Source organism: Columba livia, chromosome 17, assembly GCF_036013475.1.
Source record: "Columba livia isolate bColLiv1 breed racing homer chromosome 17, bColLiv1.pat.W.v2, whole genome shotgun sequence".
Classification (NCBI taxonomy): domain Eukaryota; kingdom Metazoa; phylum Chordata; class Aves; order Columbiformes; family Columbidae; genus Columba; species Columba livia.
Window position 1 is genome coordinate 8,370,845 of NC_088618.1, and position 20,450 is coordinate 8,391,294.

The following is a 20,450-nucleotide window of genomic DNA, read 5'->3' on the forward strand; positions in this document are numbered from 1 at the left end:
AATGCAGAGAAAACTAGTACATTTGATAGTGCTGTAGTACTAGAAATCATGCTGTTATTTAAAAGCTGCATGGAGGTGTAACAAACAACAGAGGACAGTCATGGAAGTAAAAGATATTTTAAGAGTCCTGCTGGAACAGTGATCACTAGAATATGGAATTAAAATATTTGCCTATCCAGCAAAGAGATCCTTTCTACCCAAGGATCTTAAAATGCCTTCATAATTAGTAACCTGTGACTTATAGCTGTGTCTGGCATCTTCATGTAACCTTTTTTGAGATGTTTATATGACTTTCTGAAAGCTGCACAAGGGTTCTTCCCTAACACAACAGAAGCCATGGCCACAGCCAGCCAAACCAGCTTCCACTCCCAGCAGACGCGAATGACTGATTAAGCACCACAGTTTCAAAGAAAATCTCCCTCTCCCCTCCAAATTTTGAGAGTCCAAATGAAATGGGACCTGGGCTACTTGACACCAGCTGCACCTTTTTGAAAGCCTTATCAGTAGTTTTCTACCTAATACCCAGAGCATCTAATACCTTATGCCAGAGGTTTGGGATGTTCCCCATCCATGAACTGGTTGGACAAGACAGAGGGAAAGGAGTCCAGGTGAGTCCAAGCAATTTCCCATTTGCATCTACTTTAACATTATTCTGAATATTTGCCTATTTGTGCTCACTTCCTCTGTGGTTACACAAGGGCCCATGCTACCTCTGTGTTTATTTACAACAGCTTGGCCTGTACTCTCACCAAAAAGTAAAAAAAGACAACAAACCCAACACAGCCCCCCCCAAACCTTGGAGCAAAAGCAAAGCACATCCCCTTTTGAGATGGAGGGGAAGCTGCTTCATCACAATGGCTTTGACCATCAGAAGTGGTGAGTGGGAGGGCGTCTGACAGCGTTGGCTCTGGATTGACTGGCTGGGGTCACGTTTTTGTAAGTGAGAAGGTAGCAGCTGTCCTTTGTGGCATGCGGGACGCAGCATTTCAGGGGAACTTGCCGATTTTTTTCCATCGGAGCTGCTGCACGCTGTGCCACGCTGCCGCCCAGCCCTCCCTCTGCCGCGCCTGGGGAGGGGAAAGGGGCCGGTGCCCATGGGGAATGCTGGCAGGGGAAAGCCAGGCTGCCTCTGCCGAACTTACACGCTACTGGGGACTAATCAGTCAGGTCTGTTGCTTTAATTTTGTTTTTGGTTCCCAGTTTTTAAAACCTTCACGGGGAAAAAAGGATGGCAGCATCTCCAGTCAAGTCACTGTAATGCCAGGGTGTAGCATTTCCGTAATTCAGTGCCTGTCTTACTATTTTTTTAACAAAATGCTTGAAATTAAAGAAGCAGAGAGGTAGTATGAACATGGTAGTTTTGCAATAAAATAAAGAAATGAACAGTGCCAACTGGTTGTTGGTCAGATCACAGTCTTAAGGGGAAACTGTCTCTAATAGATGTCATTGTAAGGGTAATGCTGCACTTGGCACCAAAAATTAGATGTAATGCCATAAATGGAGATAAAGCACGTTGCAGCTGACAATATGCGTCCAGACCATGTCCCTGGCTAAAAAGCTTGCAATGCAAGGCACAAATAGGTGCAGTATAGATAACTGACTTGGGGGGGTCAGATTCTGCAAATGCTTACTCAGGCACTTTGCTTGAACTCAGTGTGACTGCTGGAGTAAGAGCTTGCACAATCCAGCCTGAGGAGTGAGGCTGGAGCCCTAGAGCTGTTGGGTAAAACAGAACTGCTCGGGGGTTTTATTTATTTTCCAAGTGCCTGGTGAGGAGGGCTTTAAGTAAAAGACTGTTTCCGACCCTGACTTGCATGCCTGTTTATTTGCTGTAATCACCTGTAACCTAGAATTGCAAAACTCCTGCGGATATACTAATGATGCCTTTGTAAAGTTTCCCTAGCAAAAATTCAACTGGATTTTAAAAGCACATGCTTCTTTCAAAATGCTTAGCTATAAAGTTCAGTCCTGCCAACCTGGTGGGCTGAGAACATTGTAGAAGAAGTCAGAGCGCCACATCAAATACTGTGGGTCCAATTTCCCAAGCTGATTTGTTGCCTGGACTCTTTGAAGAGAGCAAAGCACCTGCAAATCCCCTTCTGGGGATTCCCTTAAAATGTGGGGAAGCCTCCAACAGGTGTGTGGAGCTGGCATGGCCCTGGCCCAAGGTGGGGAGAGGTGTGGCTGGGAGACGTCTGAACCTGCACTTGGGCTGGAGCGAGGAATCGCAGAGGCTGGAAGCGGCGGCTGTTCTCAGCTCCTCTCGCTCCCCAGCGCAGGGACGGGATGGGCCAGGCAGAGCTCAGTGAGCTGCTCTCCGCTCTCTGCAGCCCGGTGGGAGGCAGCGGGCAGGGGGGCTGCAGCTGCTTGGCCCCCCTCTGAGAGGCAGCGGGTTGGCTGCCGGGGCAGATGCTGACTAATTGTATCAGGAGAGAAGTGGGAGGCGATAGAGCTGATTCAGATCCCTGGTTTAAAAATCCTGAGCCTGGCGGAGTGAGTGTCTGATCAATGTATTTTCTTCTCAGATGCATTTGCTTTGAGGTCACAGTTCAGAGGCTCAAGGGAAAACGGGCAGGACATCAGGAGTCTTGCTGGATGTGCCACACACTCGGTGCCCAGGTGCTCTCCCTGTAAGAGGCTTTACCAGAGCAAAGTCCCAGGCAGACTCTGGTTCCAGAGAAGGCTCTGGCTGGGATGTCGGCTTGGGAGGGGGTTTGAATCTTTCTTTTTCTCAGGAGGCAGCTCGTTGTCTGGCATTCAGAAGTTATTCCTTCTGATGGGTCATTGGATCCTCTTCATAAGACCTTTCTGGCTTATTTGAAAAACTCAAAGTTTAAGGGATAAACAAAGCATTTCTTTTGCTTTAATTGCAAAGAGTGTAAGCATTCATATTCATGTGAAGTCGGTCTTTACAGTGAATGACTGAACAAAAAAAGTCCAATTGCAAGAATACATAAATTCTACTGAGGGCAACAGACTTTTTCATTCTGTTCATCCCCAGAAGTCTTAGAGAAAAATATGTTTTCTCCCTCCTGCGTCTTGTCAGAGGATTCGGCAGAAAGAAATCTACCTCCTTCCCAATCTAGTTTTTATAATATATTTGCTCTTTAAGAACAAGTCAGCACGGTAATCCTGTTTCATGTTAACCACTATGAAATATGGTGTTAACTTTTTAGCCCTATAGTGGCAGGAAATGGGATTTAAGATTTTTTTTTGTTGAGTATAGAAGAGTTTAGGAGCAGGATTAAAAAAAAAAAATCCTTACAATCCTTTCTCTATTTCCATAGGCTAATCTTTCAATTCATCTCATTTGCCTGTTACGCAGTTTGCTGTATGATTTAACCATGATAGTCTTTAAATGCAAGTTGACATTTCGGATCCCTGTGCTGGCTTCAACTCTTAGGCCCCAGCGTCTGCTTATTTCTATTTATGATTTGGTTGTCTAACCTGTTGGGTTCTTTGCTTCCTCCAGAATCCTCAGTTGTATATACACTTGCTTTTTCCAACCATTTCTACATACCTGCCATATCACTGTAACCTCTTCATTCTCTGGGCTGTGCCTATTCCCCTCTGTTTTCTCTGTCTCCACTCAAACTTTGCACCATGTTTTGGGCTGTGTTTCATAAATGTAACAGTAATTTCTTCACTGTAAGCTACTCCACAACTTCAGAGTCACCAAACAGTCTAGGGTTACGCTCACGTATGTGTTGGTGTAGCATCTGTTTGTGCATGAAGATGCTCTTCAGAATAAGATCTGTGTTTCAACACTCTCTGCAAACATCCTTCCTGTTATAATACCTGAAGGCCACTTGCCACAAATCTTTTTTCTCCTGATTTGTATGAAACTGATATCCCAGTAAATAAGAAAGAATCATTGCAGAAGCTTTTAGGGACAGGGAAAACGAGGAACATTTCCTGCATCTTGCAGGAAAAACTTCTGGCTGTTCTACCAATGATGTCCTCCCACTTCCCTTCCGCTTGTGACAGCTGGAGGCTGTCATGGGCACGGTGACCATGACATTCTAGAGTTTCTGATTCTTGGAGAAGGAGGGGGCTCAGCAGAACTGCCACCTTGGAGGGCAGACTTTGGTCTGTTCAGGAGACTGGCTGACAGTCCCTGGGAGGCAGCTCTGAAGGGCAAAGGAGTCCAGGAAGGCTGGTTGCTCTTCAAGAAGTAAATCTTCAAGTCGCGGGAACAGGATGTCCCCATGTGCCGAAAGATGAGCTGGTGAGGAAGAAGACCAGCCTGGCTGAACAGAGCGCTTTGGCTGGAACTCAGGAATAAAAGGAGAATTCATGACCTTTGGAAGAAGGGGCAGGCAACTCAGGAAGACTACAAGGATGCTGTGAAGTTATGCAGGGAGAAAACTAAAATGGCCAAACCCCAACTAGAACTTAATCTGGCTACTGCTATAGAAGACAATAAAAAATGTAGAAGAGCGGCTGGAAAGCTGCCCAGCGGAAAAGGATCTGGACATGTTGGTCATGTTGGGTTTATGGTTGGACTTGATGATCTTAAAGGTCTTTTTCAACCTAAATGGTTCTACAACTCTATGATTCTAATGTTCAATTGATTCTTCTGGAGTACAAGAGTCATATGATAAAGTTCTAAGGAATATTCCAAAAGAGGCAAACTTGAATGTGTTGCTGCTTTGTCTTGCTAGATACCAGTGGTTAGATTGAAGCCTCTTGTTGTACAATTCCCACTTATTCTTGACCTCAAACCTCCAGCCTAAGTCAAAGTCTTGCTTCCCAGAACTGCATGCCATTATGTCTAGGGCAAACTTGTGACCGATGCAAGGTTTGATATCCAATCCTCTCAAGTCCTATTGAAATCAGTAGGCCGAGGGTGCTCATTGCAAAGATTGGGCCCAACAGCTAAGATGCAATTTGCAGAAGAGATCCCTCGTGCAGTTGGGTCACAGAGTCTTGGAGAGAAGCAGGACATAGTCTCATTCCCTGCCATGGACAGTCTTGAACCTTCTAATTAAATTGATCATTATTTATTATATACATACACATATGCGCTCTTTCTCTAATTTAAATATATGTGAATAATACCAGATATGAGTGTTCCTGTGTGGAATAACTGAACTCAGTTATGCTTGGTGTTCAATTACAACAGGAAAAAATAGGGTTTGGTACTTAGTGCTGAATAGCAGAGGCCAACTCACTGAGTTTTCCCATTGCAAAAATGCTATGTCTGAATTTCTTAAATAGTGTTTGTCTATAATAGGCCCCGAGACATGACAGCACATGTGGAGCACATGAAGGGGAAGACACAGGACACGAATTTTTCTGCAGGTTTTAACAAAGCCAGAATCTTCTGTGCCCTCTCTGCTCTGCCACACACACCAAAAGCCCCAGGGGGTTTGCTTCTGAAGTCATCTGAGAGCTGCCAGCACAAAATGAAAGCCCCAAGGGTTTCTCCAGTCACTGGAGGGGCATCCACAGCCTATAAATGTGAAAATGCAACTGAGCTGCACTTTGAAAGTGAGAGGACAGTGGCTTGGCACAGTCACTGGGGAGTCACTGAACAGTCAAGGCTGACACAATGTGGAAATCATGAACTTGTTCTTAAACAAGGTTTTGTTTAACCAGTATGTGACTTACTGCATGCTGGTGGCTGCCGGGCCCCATATCACGAATCTTCCTCTACCGCCTTCCCCGTGTCTGTGCATAAGTCAGCTCCCCTTTGCGAGGGAAGGACACCTGATGTGGCACAAAGCCTGCTGGAAAATCCCAGAGTCGTGCTTCATTTCAGAGCCGGGCATGGGGGACGCCTGGCTCTAACCAGTAACACGGGTTTTCCTCTGCAGCCCTTTCAGAGGGACTGGACGCTGGGGTCTGCGTGGCCTCTGTGAGAGGCAGCATGGGTCTGCTCCCGCTTTTGGCTCCATCACATGGATAAGCAAACACTGGAAATGCATGATGCTGTTGCTTTCCCCGGAGGCCCCAGCGCACAGCTCAGCCGGGGCGAGCAGGGCAGAAGCTCTGCAGGGGCAGCCCGAGGGGCAATGGGGGTTCCTGCTCCAGCCCTTGTCTGGCCAAGGCCCCGCAGGCAGAGCTGCTGCACGGCCACCGTCACGGCCACCGTCACGGCCAGTTGCCCCCGATGTGTGGGAGTTACTTGGCACCTTGTGGATGTAGTTCCCCATTGATTTTTGGTGGAATTGATTTATAGAGCTATTTAATGGAATTGATTCTTTTTACAACTTTTTTCCCCCTCTTAAAGACCAATTGTTTTTCTTGAGTGATGGCTACAGGTTTGTGTTTATGTATTAATATGCTCATGCACCCGCACTCCCAACTGTTCTTTCTACTCACACTGCAAAAGAAATTCTCAATCTCAAATGCCATCTTAAATTTTAATATTATATTTGATGTATGACCTGGAATAAATTAAATGTGCCAGAACTTGCAAGATGAAATCCTAGTGGTGGGTATAACCACAAAGCAGTGTTCTGTTAAGCCAAGGACTGTCGAGAATGTCTGTTGTGGTTGTGTCTGGGTTATGAGTGGCTCCCTTTGGTTTAGTGTAGGTGGATATTTTTATTCTGCCTGGCTCACGAACAAGGGGATGAAAATTCAGAATTTACCTATGAGAAGTGTAAGACACTGCTGAGTTTTCCTTTACAAGCCCATAGGTAGGAACCACATTTTTATCCTAAACCAAATATTTTTATTGTATTTAATGTCTTTCATTGATTGTCACTCCGAAGTGGCTTGTTTTAAGAAAATATGATATTCTGTACCTGGAGGAATAATATGAGAAACTGTGAATATCAAAATTCTCTGCTATTGTTTTGCACTTTGCAGGTCTGTTCTGTCACTAAGTTTAACTTGGAAATCAGTGTTGTAGCTTTGGGCTCCTTTCTTTTCCTTCCTTTCTGTCTTTCTTCTTTCAAGAAGTACCAAAATAAATTTGGGCAGGATCCCAGCTCTGGGTGGGACTAATGAACAGATATTCTGCCACCAAAATTTCCAGATCAGAGACCTAAACATGTGTGTTGAGGGCTTACGACCCAGCTAACAACTGCCTCTCAGGAATCAGTGACCAGCACCCAAATCACACAACGTATCAGTAATCCAAAGGGACCTCCCTGAACGGCAATGTGCAACCAAGAGGACACCAAGCATCCCAGTTATTCTGAGTGATCCCTGTTTGAAACTCAGCTAAGCAATTTGCAGCTGTATGTAGTGCTAACTGGAGCTTCCAAGCAGTGGGCTGATGTTGCAGCCCTAAGCATGGGACATTTGGGTAATCTAGTTATCACCAGAGCAGTGACACAGATAGAGCCAGCACTAGTCAACATCCTATTTGAATAGAAAAGCTCTCAACTTCATGACTGCTTATCAAAACTTCCACCCCTGGCCAGCTGTAATCTGTAGCCATCTAAAAACTGTTGAGAATCCAGCAGGGCCCCCTACTGTGCATTTAACTTATACTGTGAGTTTAACAGGATGGCCAAGAATAATATCATTAGTATGCTGAATGTGCAACTGCTGAAGAAGTGGGTTGTACATGTGAACAAAGCTTAGCAGGAAAACTGTAGATGGTACGTGCGTGATGCGAAGCAGATAACAGCAGTTTATCCGGTTGTCTTGTATCTACAACTCTAAATCCAGCATAGCATTAATTTTGGAAAAGGACTCCAAATGTAAGCAAATTGCCCTGACCCAGATTTTAAACTGGTAAAGGAACTTGGATTCACATGCAAGACAATATGGGCCTTTTTGCAAAACATGGTATTAAAATGTGGCTTGATTAGAGAGGCTTCCAACAACAATCAGCCTTTACTATGTGTCCCAGAAGACAGCAAAGACTTTATTCAACAGCTTAGTGATCCTACATGGCAGTCTTTCAGAGGGAAAACTATATCATTACTTTGTAAATTAAACCTGCAGCAGCTGAATTATACTGCAGTTTTACAGAGGTGTTTTATATACCACAGCCACATTGTAAACTAGATTTTGTTTGCTTGGAATTATACTAGTGATTTGTAGCCTGTCTCTGACAGATGTGTATGTGTCTCTCTCTAACCATCACATGCCCTAAGCAATTATGCGGAGTTAACAAAACCTAGAGAAGGCAACTGCTCTTATCTGTCTTGCCCCATGCCAAGTCTTTGCCTTCCAGTCTCTGCTGGGAAATAGTAGAAATTCCAGGCATTCTTTGGAAGGGAGAGGGTTAAGTTTAAAGAGAAGGGTATCTTGTCTTTCACCACTACTGGGGTGGAAAGATTTTAACTGTGCTGGTTCCCTAGAGGTGCTTCATTAGGGGTGTGATGATATGGCCTTGGCATGTCCTTGTGGGATCGGTTGGACATTAAGGATCTGTGCTGCCAAGGCTCTTCCTTGTCATGTGGTCGGATTTTGGCATCGTGAATCTCAGGACATCAGCAAAAGCGTTTACATGAGAACATGAGATTTCACAGTTGGTGTTATGTAAATTGGTCCATAGCAAAGTCTTTATAAAAATCATTGTTTGGCTGAGGGACTGCAGAGCCCTCGGGCTGTCAGTGGGTGCTGTACAAGCACAATCTCTTCCCTGAAGAATGTCACAGTCTAAATGGACAGTATAGGCAAAAGGTAAGAAAGGCAGCAGAGGCATGAAAAGATGCATTATTCAGCCAAGGTGGTGTGACTGATGGAGATGACTAGAAGAACCTAAACTCCTTCAGCTCCACATTACTTTGTTACCAGAACAGACTACTGTTATTATAAGGACTCTTTTTTGCATCCTTACTCTTCCAACTAAATTAACTTTCCTTGCCTCAAGGACTGACACAGTCCTTGTACAGTCTTCTGGTGTATTTTAGCTATTCCAGAGAACTGGAACAACAAGCACACAAATGAGTTACTGCACACTGACTGATCATTGCTTACTCTCTGTATGTGAGGCTTTAGCTCATGGCAGTGAAAGGTAACCAGATGAAACGGCTTTGTGCCCATAACAAAGCCAGCCACACAAGCAGAAGTTGCTTCTGGATGTGCATGGCTACACGTAAGTCTTGCCAGTTCTGGAGAAGCCTACCTTCTGTTCCACCTCTGGTTCCTGGTGCTGCACACAGACGGGTGCAAGGTTCGGCAGGGCTGACACCACATCGCTGCCCGCGCTCCATTTCCAGCGCGCACGTGCATCCTACCTGGACTGTGTCTGAGCTGCAGCCAGCCCCCGCTTTAAGTCATAAGGGTGTAAGTTGCTCTTGACTGCGTAACTCAAAAAAAGCAATATCTTAGACAGACCAGACTAACTCTGACCTCTGGCCACCTACCCTCAGAACACAAAATGGACATCTTTTTATGAGTCTCGAGACAAAGCGGCAGTAAGAGGAAATAAACGCAGCTTCTTACCACCCTGTACTCCGCCTTGGCTCCACAGGATGGTTTTATCAGAAAGCTCCAGTGGTTGCCCACTCTAATATTGCCAGTGTTTTAAATTCCTTGCCAAACTCCTGCCTTACTAAGAGTTCGAGACATTGCATTTCTGCAGTGCTTGGACTTGGAAAGCTACAAGATGGAAACAAATATTCCTGCTCCAGAATGGAGACGGTAAACAGGACCAAACAGTTACTTACTCTTTGTGAGCTGCCTTGGTAAATTTAAAGACTTCCATGTATTAAATGATGCAATAGCAAATTCCATATGAAAAATAAAATGCCTGTAATCAGATAATGGTTGCTCTGGTGCTAGTGGTAACATGGCATTGAATATCTCTTGGTTTGGCTTCCACAGTTCAGGGGTGAGGGGAACTGGAATGGTGTTTACTGAGCCAATAAACTTCTCACTAAACATAATTCATGAGCTCTAGCTGGCTAATAACCAGGGCCTCAATGCTCTAACAGTTGGCCCCATACATTTTAAAACAAAGGTTTATTTGAAGTGAAAACTTTAAGAAAAATAAACTTTAGGTTTTAGTGGCCTCTAATATTATCCGCCTCCACAGGCCATGAGAGATCTCATAACCAGAGAGTGCATTTTAAAATATTTCTATTGCCGTCTCTTTGACCAATGCTAAAAGCCTGCTTGCTCCACAGATTGCCTCAGCATCATTTCTTGTTTGTTGTTTTCAGGCTTACAGGAATCCATACACTTCTTTTAAAATAGGGCTGTGCAGGGATTTTTCTCCCTTTTTATGTTTAAAAGGAGTTTCTGCTGGCCATGTGAGTCCTCTAGGCAGTCAGCAATTCTTCAGTTATAAGAATAAGGTGAAGAGCTGAAACAAGGTTTACTTGCTTTAACCTTTCTTAGAGTGCTAGTTTTTCTCTGGAGAGGAGAGATCTTCATCTGAACAGGTTTATTTAAACACTTGCTAGATTATGCAGCGGGATTTCCCTTCCTCTCCTCATGAATGAAGACCTGTGCTTCTGCAGGTTCATTCAAGGAGCACTCCTCCTTGGAGCACTACAGAACGTCAGATTTGGATTGCTTTCAGATCATTTCCCTGTGTGTAGAAGAGTATTCTTGTGCTCCGTGTTTGTTTAGTTTCTCATGAATGAAATTTAAATTCTTAAAGAATCCTTAGCAATTCTCAGAGGGGTGTGGGTGAGGTGTGGTTCTGCTCTCTGGTGCATGTGTAATTTGTATTGGGAGCAAAGTAGTTCATTTTTAAGGACTCAGAATCAGTTAATTTAGGTTTTTGTAATCATTTTACCTTCTCTAGGAGACTTTGCCACTTTGTGCTTCAGCTTTTTCCTCGGATGGATGGAGAAACAATGCCTGCCTGCCTCCTGTCAGATGCTTTGAAGTCTGTAGATGAAAGATACCATATGAATGCAAAGTACTTGCCAGTTAATGTCACCAAGTCATTTTGCTTGTACCTTGACGGAAAAGGCTTTATTGTAGGCTTACAATGAATGGATCTGCATATGCACCAGTAGTTCTTTCCCTTTTGCTTAAGTCTTTTGGAGAATTATATTGACTACCTCTCAGAAAGATGTAGAGGTTAAATAACAAGCAATAAAAGATTATCAGAGGAAATTTCTTGTCATGCGATACCTTAAAGATAGTAATATTTTGAAAAGGAAGGAAAATAACAACTCTGCACCCAGTCACAAGGGGTTCTTGTTAAATACTATCTCATTCTCTATCTTTGAGGGATTATTTTCTGATGCAGAGCTAAGCTTAGTTCCATCAATGCATGAAGAAGTTCTATTATTATACACTGATTTGATAACATAATTACTGTCTTGGTCCATTGATGCAGACCTCTACTGTCCAAAACCAACATTAGGTTATTAAATCAATTCTCGTGTTTGTTACAGTAATAAGTTAAATAGCATTATTTAGATACCACTTGTCTAAACTTAGGTAAGTCATTCAAGTGTATGCGTTTGCTTATCCACATTCTTCTGTTTTTAAAAAGCAGCACAAATTACTAGGTAGGTGTAGGCTTCAGATTTCCTGGCTTTTATTGTTTGGTGTGGCAAGGTCTTCCCTGCCAGTCATTTGTGTCTCGTGTGTGCGGCTCTGCCTCCCCTGCAGCAGATGGGCAGTGGAAATGAGGGCTGCAGTGGATAAATGGAGCAGCAGCCGCAGCAGCTGCTTTCAGGAAGGGTATCCGTGCAGCAGGTCACAAGCGAGATAGTGTCTGGGCAGCTAATCTGGACAGATATCTACTTGCAATTTCTGCTGACACTCAGATTGGGAGACCTGGAACTGAAGGCTAAACTGGCAGAGAGCCGAAGTCAACAGAGAGAAGGATTTTTAGGTAGAAAGGCAGGTCTAAGTTTCCCTAGATTACAGTTGTCTTGGGGAGCTTAGGAGCTTTCTGGCTCCAGCCAAGGAAGAAAGAGGCCTTGCCAAATGCCCATTTCAAGGATAAATGCTGCCCCGAGCCCCTAGTTCATAGGCTGGTACAGGTATTTACTATTTTGCTGAAGTGGGTTGACTTACTCCAAGGTTGCAGAGAATTGTTTTTTTAGGTAAACTTTGATTGTTTTTTAGCCCTAGAAGCACAGATCCTATAGGAAAATGACTGATTTAGCCTGATGCTGATGGACCGTTGTGTCTAGTGAGATCTGTCTTTTTTCTAAATATTGCAGGTCTGCAGACCACAATTCCAGTCTGTCCCCTGGTTTTGTAACACATTTACTGAATGCGAATATCCTGCTTCTTGCATGGGTGAGGACTTCCAGGGCAAGAGCCAAGCCCTGCTCAGCTTTGTTCCCAAATTCTGCAGTGGAACACAGGACTCTGAGAATGCAAAGGGCCAAGCTGTGCTGCCATGTGCTCCTGGCACGACTGCACAGGGCCCAATGGACAGGGGAGGCTATTTAGCGGGGCCATGTGTTATTGGAACTTGCCATCTAACATTCCACGCTTTCCCCAGTGTGTTCTCCCCCTTCCAGGGTGGAATGCAGTAATTGCCATACCAGAAAGAAGCCATGATCTGTCTGTCTAGTCTGGCATCCTTTCTCCAGGAGAGGCAAACACCAGATGCTTGAGGGAAAGGTACAAGAACTCCTAAAACAAACAACTATGGAATAACTTGCCCACAGAGGAAGTTAGTGGTTGGCTTATGCCTTAAGGCGAGAGTTTCTAGCCTTTACACGGGTGTTCGGTGTAGCTGGGTGTTCTGCACCATATACAACATACTTACACATAAGCCATCCTTGCTGGCTCCCTGACTCTTTGAATTGGGGGCCAAAGAAGCCCACAGGTCAGCTCCACCACTGTGCACTGGGTTGGAGTGGTCCCCAGTCTCAAACTTCTGGAGAGACAGGGACAGCAAGGTGTGATATTGCTTCCTGGTGCATTGCTGATATCGTTGCCTGTAGACCAGCGATCACTCTGGGCAGCTGTTGTTCCATCTCCTGTTTATTTTGTTTGCTAATTTTGATTGTCTGCTGGCTTTTTTTGATTTCCTGGTGTCAGCAGCCTGTCCCTTGTGCTAAAGGCATAAACTGTGTTGCCTGTGTGCGCAGTGCTCAATTTTGCGTATCTCATCTTCTGTTCTTAGTCCCTTCTACCTCTGCCTGTACAGGATCTGTCTGTACATGACTTTGTGATGTGTCTCACGTCTTCCCTGTGTGTTAGGCCTGATGAATATACTCGATGTTCCTGGTCTTTCAGTAGCTCTTCCTGGAGAAGGTCCTGAAAGACTGTGTTCTGGGCAGTATTACCAAATGACAGGATTTACTCTGTCCTCTAAAGTGTGATCTGAGCTCTTCCCTACTCCTGCCTTCTAAACACAAGAGCAGGAGGGTTGGCTCCATGGGTGTGCAATCAAGGCCACCAGCAAGGAACCACTGAACCTCTATTGCATGTCAAGATAAGAACTACTATCTAGTTCCCTCCCTCCTGGTGTTCTCCAGTGTCTGAATCTTTCATCACAAGCTGCACATATGAACAGCGTGTCCTGCTGCACAGGAACAGTGCTGGTAACTGGTGTGAAATAGCCTCCAGCAATCAAAAGCAAGGGAGAAAGAGGCCTGCCTAGAAATAAGAAAGACCTCAAGTGATAGCTTCATCCTCTGGTGCTGATGTAGAAGTCAATATTATGCAGGACCTGTGTTCACCTTGGGGATGAGGAAGGGCAGAGTGCTTTTTCAATTATGTATTGTTAATTTTTCCAACCAGCCAGCCTGGGATTTCCTTGCATTCTGAAGCAATGCTTTCATCTGTCTCCTGTTCAACAATCTTGACTTACTTGAGAAGTTGGTTTTCCTTCTTGTGGAAGACTGCGCTGGAGCCAGAATGATGTTTATATATATATAGATAGATATATAATAAAAATTCTTCATTGTTTTTTCCCTTTCTTTCCTACTCAAAAAGGGGTGGCCTGGAAAGCAGCATGTATTCTGGGGGGGAAGACCTTTTGGGTTCAGCCAGTTTAATGACCACAGTCACCAGACAGCTCTCACTTCAAGCAGCTGGTGGGTCTCCCTTGTGCTGACTGGACTTCTACAGTCTGTGGTTCCGATTTGCCACAAGCTCTCCCAGCAGCCCTAGGCAAACTGAAGTGGAGAGCTTAAGTCTCTTGTCCTAAATGACAGTTAGAAGTTTACCATTACCGAATGATTTTTGATGAGCCTTCTGATGAAAAAATGTTGTGTCCAAGCAACTGGCTGAATTGCAGTGTTGTATGGCCCTTGAAGATGCTGGAAGGGGTGTGTGCTGCTCAGGTGTGCTGGGAATACACCCAGTTGCTTACAAACAGCACAATAATCTTGATTCTAAAAGCTGAGCACTTTCCTCTCTGGTAGGTGGTCAGATTGGTAGCTCATAGAAACGGTGGAGGCCAAATCTTGACCCAGGTCCACAAGCAGACTGCTGTACAGATGTGGCTGGGATCTGGTGTCTGGCTTTTGTGTGTGTGAAGTAACACCACAAATGCCTCATGTGCTGCTGGCTTTTCCCGTTTTTAATGGTATCAATGTCCTTTTTCCTTCTGATATTTTCACTCTTAAAGAACACATATCCTCTGATTGAAACAAAATGTGAATGCAGAGACAGAGGTAGGGGTTTTTCTACGGCAGCTTGAGATTTATAGGCATATATAATTATAATAATTGAATTTGTAATTTTAGTTATTTTTAAGTGGGGGGTAAACGAGCATTCTTCAGCATGAAAGTGGGGAGCGTTCCTATGCCACACTGAACTCCAGCATAGCATGTAACCTCATCCTTTGTTCAGCCCACTAATCCCTGCACGGGCTCTCTTAGAATTAAAACGCTTTTAATTCAGTAAAATGAGATAAACCAAATTAAACTTCCTTTTAATACCGAATGGGTGTGTCTGTACAAAGATATAATGTGGTTTAGCTAATTCACTTTAAATTCACTACTTTAGTTCATCTGAATTAAGTTTCCCCAGTCCTGCGTGTAAAGACCTCTTTATTTAGAAAAAGTTGCTCTTGTGGAAAGAGCAATGGACTCAGCCCTGTCCTGGGGCATTCTGGCATGCAGCTGGCTCTTTTAGAGAGAGAGTTTTTGGGCATTACCGAATTGTCTACCACATCCTTTTCTTCTCCTCCCAGAACGCCTCTGTGCCACCTCCTAATATTGAGGTTTCTGAGCCATTACTGGGAGTCCTTGCTCTGCTTTTATTTGCTGTGCAGTTGAGGAAACAATGTTTCAGCAACTTGCATCATTTTAGAACAAGGAAAGTCAAACTCATCCTAAATCCAGCCCTGAACACACCCTTTGGTTTGAAAGGCCTGTCCAGTGGATATTCACTGCCCTGGCCAGATATGGACCAGGAGGCACAATGTGGGATCTCTCTACAATAACTAAGTTTTGTGCAATAAAACCTGACTTGTATTGCATTTAGCTGGGAAAGCCAAACCATTAGCACAACTAGCTTTTGGGGTCGGAACTTGAGCTCAGAGATTTGCTTCTGGAAATGTGTGCTTTTCTGCTTGGAAATGATCTCGTGGTCACGTTAGAAAGGAGAAACTGGTCACATGGGTCAAGTATAACCATTTAGAACAAACATGGCTTGATGAAACTCGCTGCTCTGCAGACGCAAGGAGTGCTGGACCGTGTGAACTTTGACTGCAAGTTTCACGCAGTTCTGTTTATTGGACTGTTTTCCGACTCTTGCCCTAATGGGAAATTGTTCATAGAATCGTCGTGTTGTCTCATGGGCTGCTGGTTTTACCGAAAGATCAGCTGGGGAGGTTCAGTTGGCATCCTTTGAAATTTTTCAGTTGGAATTTCCACGATGTTGATCATGGATGTGATGAATAATGGGTAGGAGATAAATGAGTAAAAATTATTGTCTTTCACTTCAGTTTGAGTTGGAGTCCAGGAGCTGACAAACACAAGGGACGTGGTTTTCTATGGATGAGTTGATGAATTAATGTTTCTTCCACCTGGCAAAGTCATGCCTGACATGCTGAAGTCTCCAGAAGCCCTGAGAGCATCATGCACTGTGCGTGTGTACTATAAATAAACTTTTAAAAACATAATTTAAAAACACCTCTGGCAAAGCACATGCTTAACTGAAACTTGCCTGGTGAAGGTTGACTCAGGGGTGTAGGAAGGAGATGGGGAAAGAGCAAGTGGGAGGAAATAAATGGAACCTGCTGTCAGAGAAAAGCCACTCACATGTAATTTTCAGGCTGTCCAAGCTCTTGGCATGTCAGCTTTGGGAGGTCCCTAGTGACTTTCTGGATATTTGCCCTTGGCATGCATGCGTGTGTGTCAACTGAGAATTCAAGTGTTAGCAAAGCTGCACGAGCAGGTTTAGTCAACCTACTAGAAAAGGATCGGATGTCTTCGAATTATGGTTGATTCTCCAGTTCTAGGAATCCAAATAGCTCCTGCTGAGTCTCCAATCACTTGGAATCATTTCAGCAAGTTGTCTTAATGAATTTCCATGTGTTGAACCTGTAGTTTAGATAGCCGCATCCCTTTATTTCAAATGGACAATACTTGCGATCTGCACAGAACCAGAGGCTGTTTGGGGAGATGGAGCTCTCTCAGGGTAAATTCCTCCGCCTGTAATCTGCACCGCTGCTGTCTCAAAGCAGGGTTGCCTTACTTGCTTTCTTGGTTTTTAAAGACGTATGAAAACATGATGCATCTTCTAGCAGGAAAAAGAAGTCTTCTACACCAAGGCCTTTTTTATGGGCTGCTAAAGGGTTAAACACATTGACCAGTTCTGAGGAAGCTGTTCCAAGGAAGGCATTGACTGGAATAAGGTTTTGCTGCAGACACACACGCTGATGTGCTTGCAGCAAAGATTGCAGGCTTATCAGTAAAGATAAACATGCAAAGGCTTCCAAAACCATGTGTCTCTGGCACTTGTTTGGGCTCCTTTTTCAGAGACCAAGAGAAAATACAAGATCTTCTCCAAGATAGATGCTACTTCGAGGAGGGCAGCCAGCAGACTTTGTAGAAACAGAGCTCATGTATTACTGTGTGGTTTGGAACAGGTACAGGAGATATTAGTTTACCTGATTCAAAATAGTACTCGAGCCCTTGCAGTATCATGTGGGGTTGGCTCTTTCCCCTCAATCATCAGCCTTTTGCTGAGTGTCCAAACGTTGGACAATGCTGGGTTTTGTTGTCCTCGCTTAGTTACTTGCCATAGCTGATTTCTGCATGTGGCTTTCTGCTGCCATGCAATCTCCAGGCTTTACTAGCCATTTGTTTGCCATTTCCCACAAATACTTTGAATGTTATTTTATTTTAATCCTGGTGCTGAGTGGAGAGGAATGGAGATAATGTTTCTTTAAAAGAATGGGATAAAAATGCACAGGATCAGCTACAGAATATCTGGGCACAGAACAGACCTCTTGAGTTGTCTGCAAAAACATGATAACATTAGGTTTAATTTTGATGCAGCCTTATAAATAATACATTTCTCTTTATTTTTCTCTCTTCCTGCTTCTGTCACCAAACACTGAAAAGCAGGAGATACAGAATCAAGCACTGGCTTCTTAAGGTCAAATTTCAAAAGTCCGCCTTGAAAACTGCAGAAATTATTCCAGATGAGTGAGGACTGGCACTTTCTTTCTGTCCAGGAAAGTCTGTGCCATTCTGAAATCTCAGCCTGGGTCCCTCTGCTTTGCCACCGAGTCTGATTGACACCTACATGTGTGTGGCCCTTTTATACAGGGGTGGACTTAAGTTTGAAAATCCAGACATTTTTGGACTGTGACAACAGTTGGTATGGTGTTCCAATCTGTATTTTAGTTTTTAAAAATGAAATAGATTATTTAAAAAGGGAGTGTAGCAACTTATTGCAAAAATCAGAGAGGAGAAGAGTTTATAAAACCAATTTAAAAGTTTCTCTCAGTGGAGTGAGTCTTTGAATTTGGAAAGAGGGACTCATACCATTTAAAAAATTCCCTTGAACTTGCAATATGATAGATAAAGCTAGTTCTGAGAATGTGAAAATGTGGGCTCCATGTGCTAAAGCTATTTGAAAAGAGGTGTGAGTGAAGGGGCTGAGGTTGGTGTGAACGTCAGACTTCCTGCCTTCTGCACTCTCTGTGGCGCAGCTGCAGCACGTTCCTAGTGTGGCACTTCTTTCAAAAGGGACGCTGAAGGAACCCAGCCTTTCAGGAGAAGACTGGCTGCAGCCAGAAATTCTGGCCCATCGCAGGCTGACAAGAGGAAGAGCTTTGTTACCAGCTTGGGTTTGATCTTAGCTGCTTTTTCTTCTGCTCTCAGTAGCATGCTAATGATACCTGTGGGAGGTGAAAAATGAGTGAATTCCTGCTAGGGTGCGGACAAGTTCGCAGTTTAGTTCTTGTCCTCTTCTTCCCCTCTGGTAAAAATTTTGGGGGCTGTCCCAGATACATAAAAAGGAACTTTTTCATAGAATAATTTTCTGTCTTACATCTGCTAAGGACTCTGAATCAGAAAGGCAGTAATCAGTTGACTCAGTTTGTTTTGTCTCCTCTCCCCCTTTCTTATATTTAAAATTATGAGTATTTATGGGAAATGACTGGCTTGAAAGTCTAGGACAAGTCTGAGCTGCCCATAAGCCATTCCTTTGCTACAGCTGAGTTTTGCCTTGCTTGTTTCAAAGTTTAAAGTTGAAATGCCAAGCACATCCTGAATTTCCACCCTCTTTCAAATGCCAGAGTTGCCAGTTTTCCATTTCTTAGATGTGATTCTCTACATATTACCCCACTCTTGGTATCAGCGAGTCCAGCAAGGGCGGGTAAGCTGCACCCTGTGTCAGAAGAACAGGGTGATGGTGAAACAGAAGGGTGCCCAACCTGCAGGCAAACGTGCCCCAGCTTCTGCCGCTGCCCAGGGAGAGGGTCTGCAAGTCTGCGATAAGGAATGGGGAGAGCCCAAAAGGGATGGGTGGGCCCCCAAAGGCAGCGATCTGGATGCCAAAATATCTTGCTCCGGCTTTGCAAGGAGCAGCATGCAAGTGCTTCAGAGGGAGGGCTAGCTGTGGTTTGTGGTTTAGAGAGCTGACACAAATAGTATCTGGACCCTTTTGTACAGGCCCTCCTTGGTGTAGTCCTGTCTTGCTTAGCAGGTTTGAGGCTGTGCTCAGAGCACACAGTCACGGATGTCTGTCAGAAAGGTTCCTAGCTTAAGAAGTAGAGTTTAGCATCCTACATCGTTTACGCTATGCTAGAGTTGGATTAGGATGGACACGTCTGTAATTAAACACTTGGGTTTGGGTTTCTGTTTTTAAACTACTGTTGTAAACCAGCAGTAAGTACCGTGGCAGGCAACACGTGACACTGTTTCTGTGCTCAAGAACTGTATGGGCTAGGCTATTTTTTTCTTCTCTCAGTGAATGAACTGTGTAACTTTTTTGTGGACAGAAAATACAGAACAGTATGTTGACCTTCACTGCTGATCAAACTTCAGTTTCACCCAGATATAAATGATAGCAGGTCTTACCTGGATTTACTTTCTCCCAATGCATGTAGCTGGTCACATGGAGGGGAAGTGAAATACTTCAATACTATATGTGACACAAATGCCTGGATGGAATAAGAAGAAATAAAGTGTGTCGGAGAGGAAAATGCACTGCAAATCTCTCAAATTCAATAAGAAAACGTTTCCATAGTTCAAATATTTCATTTTGCATGAAAGGCTGATGCTGAACCTGATAAAAATCATCCTGATGGAGTGAGATTGCTACCTGGTACTAAAAGACCAGTATTTCTGTTGACCAGTACAGTGCTCTGCATACCTAGCAAAGCACTGGTTATGCTAATCTCCCAGTCTGCTTCCCTTCCAATTAAGAGTTCTTCTATAGGGATGACCAGAGGGAATCTTAGTGATACTACAAAGACGCCTGTTTGCTTAAGAGGGCATATGTACATCTTTTAAAGATGTGGTTGTGTATGTCCTTTGTGGGAGGATCCCTGACCTTACACAGAGAGGGACAAGTGCTAATTAACTTAACTCTGGGAACAGGTGGTATGACCTTTTCCAAAGTGATTCTTTTGGGCCAGAGTTTAGAGAGAGGTATTTGTTAGGACTGATGCCTGTTTTTGTTATAAAAACATTATTCATAGAGAGATGTAAAATTCCCTGGTGTGGCCATGGGAAGAAATGAACCTCCCATTCCGCTGATTTGGGTTCATGCTTTCTTGCCTAAAAATTGTTGGCACTGTAGCCAGAATTATGTTATTTAGTATCAAAACACAGTTATGTTTTCTGTCTTTTAGCACTGAACACAGCAAGTAGATCTAAGTTATCAGACCATTGTTTTAGCCACCACTCACCGTATGTTGTGAACATCCTGTCTTTTACTGGCACCCCAGGAGGAAATTAATTTCTGGGGCTTTTTATTTTTTTTTCTAGCTGTCAAGATGTTGTCTGTCCTGAGCATCTTCCAAATTTCTCCCTTTTTTTCCAAAGAAGAGGTAAGGATTCTTAAAGCCATCTCTTTGCTGTACTCCCTCCAAGCAGCTCAGGGACACAATTACAACCACCCTGAATGTGCCTATGCCATTTCATTTTTGTTCTTACTACCAGCACTAAGCAATCAATCCCAGTTGCCCCAGTGTAGAC

At 44.0% G+C, this 20,450-nt stretch overlaps 1 protein-coding gene and 1 long non-coding RNA gene across 10 annotated transcripts in view; one reads left to right on the forward strand and one right to left on the reverse strand.

The window, feature by feature from the left end:
• Positions 1 to 20,450, reverse strand: part of LOC135575619 (uncharacterized) — a 155,834-nt gene that overhangs the window by 44,635 nt on the left and 90,749 nt on the right. The window contains exon 4 of the long non-coding RNA XR_010466721.1: positions 19,329 to 19,411. This is a non-coding gene — a long non-coding RNA (uncharacterized LOC135575619). The remainder of the gene's footprint in view (positions 1 to 19,328; positions 19,412 to 20,450) is intronic.
• Positions 1 to 20,450, forward strand: part of HIC2 (HIC ZBTB transcriptional repressor 2) — an 81,307-nt gene that overhangs the window by 8,937 nt on the left and 51,920 nt on the right. The window lies entirely within an intron of this gene.